The following is a 6,000-nucleotide window of genomic DNA, read 5'->3' on the forward strand; positions in this document are numbered from 1 at the left end:
GGTGGGAGTATAGTGGTATCTTATGGTGGGAGTATAGTGCTATCTTATGGTGGGAGTATAGTGGTATCTTATGTTTTAGTTAGCATTTCCCTGATAATTAATGAGATTGATCATCTTTTCACTTCTGTAAAAGTAATTGTTCAAAACTTACCCCCTTTCTATTTTTTTACCTTTTATTTTGCATATGTGCCTTTTGTTGAATAAATGATAGCACATACATACAATGGATTAGTCTAGCAATCCAGGTAACCATTGCTACATACAGGCATGTGGATAAACTCACAGACATAATATTAAGGCAAAAAAAGTCTCATAAAAGAGTACATACTCTGTAACCATTTGCATAAAGTTAAAAACAGGCAAAACAAACCCACTGTGTTAAAAATCAGGAGAGCGATCCCTTTTGAATACTGGAAGGGGGCTTGTGTGGACCTCTGGGGTCCTGATAACATTCTATTTCTTCAACCATACATGAATTATGTTAGTGAATTCACTTTGTAAGAATCTATTGAGTTGTCACATTGTAGACTATGCACTTTTCTGAATGCTACACGTTAGCAAATTATTAAAAGGAAGAAAAATTGATTTCTTGAGAAAATTGTGTTAATTATCAAATACTTGATATTAACTAGTAGGTCTTTGCATACGATGTATTTCTCACTTATTATATTAAGAATTTTTCTTTCACATTAAACATTTCTCTTGTGTCTATTTGTCTTAAAAGACAAAACATTTCATTAATAGTGTGTCAGTGGCAGATTTTAACTTTTCCTTTGCTCTGGACTGTAGGCTCCTTGGCAAATAACATAACCTGAGTTCCTAAGAGCTGTAAGATGTTAACATCTGCCCCTTCTCCAACAATCCCATAATGCTAGATGCAATACTCACAGAATGAAATGCCTCCACTAACACCATTGTAGCTGTACCCTTAGGAATTCATTGTAGAAGGATTTCACTGTACTTTGTAAAGCAATTTGGAATCCTTCGCGATGAAAGGTTCTATATAAAGAAGGTAATATAATGGACTTGGCTTTCAACTTCTTTCATTTAAGCTGTAACAGAAACATGAATCTACTATATTAGCATCATAAACCAATAGGTGCTATATAAATGCTGAATAGAAATATTCTGGGTGAATTAAGTTGCAAATATAGCCATGTATTAGCTAAGTGCTTTACCAAGTATTACTTAAATGTTGATTAATAAAGCAATTATACTCAATTAAAATAATAATAATGCTACAATCTTCTATATTCTTCCAATTCTCTGGGCACTCACTGACTTAGTTATCTGGTATCTGCCTGCCACCAAAGTCCCAAGCCTAAGCACAAACTCACTTGGGATGTCTCTTTGGAATGATCCGTTTTCACTTTCAGTTGGGACCAAACAAAAACTCTAGCAAGTGGAAGTCGAGGTGGGTGTAAAGGAAGACTGATACCCAAGACTGACTTGACACTTTGGAGTCTTGATATTTGAAAAAGTACTCCCAAGTCCTGTGTAATACTGCCACTGCCCAGAGTTACTTTTATCCTTTTTAGAATTTCTTAAGAGACCAGATTCTCCAGTGCTTCCCAATATTGTGATCACAAAATGATTCTCAATATTGTCCATGTCATTAAACAGTTCCTGTGTTTGCTTCAAAGACAATAATGAGCCCAAATTTGGGCAAGATGGAAAAGGTATTATGACATGACCACTTCCAATTGGGGGATATTTTCTCCTCCGTTGCTCTGTCTCTCTGGAGGGTGCGCATTATATATATATATATATATATATATATACACACACACATATAATTTAAAGTGTTAACTTGAATTATTACCATTGTATAATCACCCTTCCTCAGCCCTCCAACTTGTCAGGATTTTTGGCACATGCGCAACACTTGGCATGTTTTCAAACCTACCTACTAGGGGCAAACTGTAGTTCAGTTTGCTACCAACTGTACCAATAGGGTGGGCTTGCTTTTAGTTTTTTGGTGACATCTTTGGGGACTAAGAAGAGATTCCCACTTCTATAGGAGCTGCAAAAGAGCTGGATCTTTTTAAAAAATTATTTGTTATTATTATTATTATTTAAATTTTGATGAGGGCGAGAGAGGGAGAGAGAAAGGGAAGGTGAGAAAGCAAATCGCCAGGTCTGGGACTCACACCATGGTCGGCCACGTGGGAGTCCAGCACCTTAACCACTGTGCTACCTGTCAGCCCCTGGAACTATATCTTTAAGTTCAGATTTACAGAGAAATGTATTTATAGAGAAATGCATTAAATCTACAACTATCAGTTTTGCATGTTTGTCAGATGAAGTAACTCAATTTGATGAGTAGAAAATGGTATTTCTATTTCAATCTCTTATTGCCTTATACAGTCTTACTGTGATAGGACAAAGCATAGTAAAGCTCTTACTAAAGGTCAATTTTCTTGCAGCCCCAGCCCTCAATATAAAATAATACAAATTGCTAATCCTATTGCAGACAGTTTCAAATTTCACTTTAGATGGGTACACACTTGAAAGTGTGGGGAGAAGGGATTGCCAGATGAGATGATTCGAAAGAGAAGATGGTGACCGGCTGCTCAAAGTCTCACTGACAGTGAGGCTTAACTGAAACAGGAAGGGTGGGATTTTATTTCCCTGAAAGAAGCTGCAGTTAAAAGCACAAGTCCTTTATCTCGAGGAAAGCAGAGGGCCAGCTGGTAGCATGGTGGTAGGAGTTTGGACCCCTCATAGCCAACTGTGAGGTTCAAGTCCTGGATCCAGAGGTTTGAAGAAAATGCTAGGTTTATGTGCATGCATGCCCAAAATCTCTAGAGGAGAATGGAAGAGAAGAAATTGAGTTGTGATTGTTTCCCTGGGGAGTGCGTTCTCATGTTCTCTCTATCTCTCTTGAGATAAGAAATAAATATCTTGAGATAAGAAATAAATATAAACGAGAAGGAAAGAAGGCAGGCAGGCTAGCTAGCTGCAGTCCTAATGTGAAGTCAATAAGGAGCTCTGGTGGCCTTCAACGAATAGATAAATGGATGGCATGGGACATCCTTCCATACAAAAGTTTAAGAGTATAGGGTCAGCCAGAGGTATGTAGTGGATGAAATGGCTGGATCCCACATGGCTGACTGAGTAGTTGGAATCCTGAACACTGCAGCTTGAAAACCATGCTGGCTGTATGGATGTGTGTGCCCAAAATCTCAGGAAGAGGATGGAAGAGAAAGGATTGTGGCGTGGCCCTCTTCCCTTGGGGGGGGAGGGAAGGGTGTGATTTCTCTTTTTCTCTGTTTCTCTTTAGAGAGCTCATGCACCCTATAGCAAAAACTAAGGAAAAAGAAAGAAGAGCACACTGAGTACATGCGTGTTTGTGCCAGAACCCTAAGAATAGAGTGGAGGAGAAAAGATTATGCCATGGTCACACTCCCACCTCCGGGAGGGTGCCTTCTCACTTTCCTCTCTCTTTCTCCAGTGAGTGTACATATCCTCTAGCAAATTAAAAAAAGAAAAAATAGTATCTTGGGCATTCAGTTTTAGGATGCTTTCAGATGCAATCTTTGATTTCTTTCCTATTTCCGTAATAAGAAATTTATGATCATTATAAAAATACTAGAATATAATCAGCCACAAAAGGAAAATAAAAATCACCCATAATCCCACCATCTAGAGATAAATCACATATTGGCAAATGTCCTCCCAGACAGTCCAGATTTTCTTTTTTTAAAAAAAAAAATGTTATAATGGTTTTATGGGCCAACGGGTGGCATGGTATTAAGGCACTGGACACTCCCCCATGACCAACTATGGTTTGAGCCCCAGATCTGGTGGCTTGTTTTCTCACTTTACTTTTCTCTGTGTGCCTGTCTTTCTCAGGTCAAATTAAAATAAATGAATAAATAAATAAAATTAAATAAATAATTCTTTCTTTAAAAAAATTTTATAATGGTTTTTAGCTTTTTCTTTACTTTGAACAACTTTCTACATTAATAAATGACCATCCAGTGATATCAGTATTAACAGCTGCACTATTGATAGTACTCTCTTATAGAGATAGCTCATGCTTTTTTAATGACTACTTTATCTACAGTTCCCCTTCTGTTGACCATGCCAATATTTTTAATTTGTAGAGGTGGAATGGATTGAAAATGCAATGTTGCCGAGGAGGTGTGATCTGGGGAGCACCTACAACAGAAGTATCAATGAGATGGGAGGATACAGCAAAACTCACAATGTGTTAAAGGTGCAAGGAACTTGGAGGTCATCCTCATCCGACTTCCTTATTTACCAGATGGAGGTGGCCAAGGCCTATTACCCTCTGACACTCCTTGGTTCTTGTTCTCCATATTTTTTTATCCTGCCCTAAGACATGTGTCCAATTTTCAGTAAGATCCCAATCTAAATAACAACTCATGAAAATATGACTTGAAGGATAATACAAGTCAAAAATCATAACAATTTCATTTCAGTCACTCAGCATTTACTAACAGATTGCTCTGTGGCTGGTACAATACTAGAGTGAAAAGTTCTTTAAAAAATCTGATACAGACTCTACCCTCAATATACTTGCTGTCTTACAAAAGACATGAGAAGAAACCTTCCCTCACATTGCAGCACCTGCTTGTTCTCTACAAGGGCATTTTCTGGGTCCTAGACAAATTTCTTCTACAATTTCTCACCTCTCAGGTTTTGGTTCTGAAAAAGCAGGGAAGTAAAGAATTGTATATAGTTTTATTTCTTCCAATACAAGAACATTTGAGACATGATCTCTAATATTTTTGTCTAGATATTCCCATCTCTTTCCTTTTTTTTTTTAATAAAGCAAAAGGCAGCTATCGTCTGTGGTTTGTACAGAGAATTCATTACCAGAGGAACACTTGGTTTTTTAACACTGAAATCCTCTTTTCTTGTCTCATTCTAGTTAAGATTTCCTCATCCTGATTCTCTCTCCACATATTGATCACACATTGCGTGCTTCAAAGAGTTCATGTAATCTTTCCGCATCCCACTTTTTCTAAGAGAGCATAACTCCTAATATGCCACAGGTATCCTATTATTTTCTTGCCTAAAAAATATCTTGAAAGAGTAAATCTGTCAATAAAGAAACTACCCAGATCATAAAAGCCCTCGCATAAATTCTCCCAAATGGAGCTAGACTGTACAAGGGAAGATACCGCAATAATATCCAACATCCACACACTGTCTGGGGTTCCCAGATCTGTATCTGTCAACCGGCCCAAACTGAAGGGAAACAAAGCCTCAGCCCATCACTCCCTCCACACTTGACTCACACCTACTGAGCTCAACAGTAGGCATTTGAAACTGTTCGAGAATTATAAATGGCAAGCATGGTTTAAGATCTGGTCATTTTGCTCTGTTCTTGTATTCCTTCTGTTTGATAATTTGTAGCTTTTAGCTTTTGGGGTCAGAGTAATAGATGGTAAGCAGATGGTTGTAATTGGTCCCCAGGGGTGAGTTTTGAGAGGGAGATGAGATGATACACTCACCAAGGTTATAGGATTCTGTGACTCACTCCGTTGATCCCAGGCCAAGAGTGGAGTTACTGATTGCTTCCAACCTGTTCTTTGATGAGTAATAAATGTCAATTGATCTTTCTTCATATGGTAGGAATGATATCCATAGAAGAGAACATGAAAAAAATATGTGCCAAAAGTGAATTCATGGGAGCCAAACTCATGCATGCTTAGAATTAAGTTGTTGCATCCAATCCATTTGTCATTCTTTTTATGTCCAAGTTTTACTAACAGGATGTTTTCAAATAGTTTACATTTCTCTTGGGACATCTTCTCTGACCAAATGTCACACTAGTATTAGCCAGGAGTTATTTAGATTTTCTCAAGTCTTGTTGTTGGAAACACTAAGATTTAGGTCATTTCTTCAAGCAGAATCCTTCATTGAACATAATGGGCTTTTCTTGTCTGTCCTTAAGAAGAAAAATTATTGTTAGATCAGTGAAAATTTCACACAGTGTATTACTAAATCCACAAGTGTTAAAAATTT

General features: G+C 37.6%; 1 pseudogene; it reads right to left on the minus strand.

The window, feature by feature from the left end:
• LOC114009192 (transforming acidic coiled-coil-containing protein 2-like) overlaps nt 1-5,783 on the minus strand; it is a 98,798-nt pseudogene extending 93,015 nt beyond the window's left edge.
• Between the last annotated feature and the right edge of the window lie 217 nt (nt 5,784-6,000).

This window comes from Tupaia chinensis, unplaced genomic scaffold, assembly GCF_000334495.1.
Source record: "Tupaia chinensis unplaced genomic scaffold, TupChi_1.0 Scaffold000479_1, whole genome shotgun sequence".
Lineage (NCBI taxonomy): Eukaryota > Metazoa > Chordata > Mammalia > Scandentia > Tupaiidae > Tupaia > Tupaia belangeri.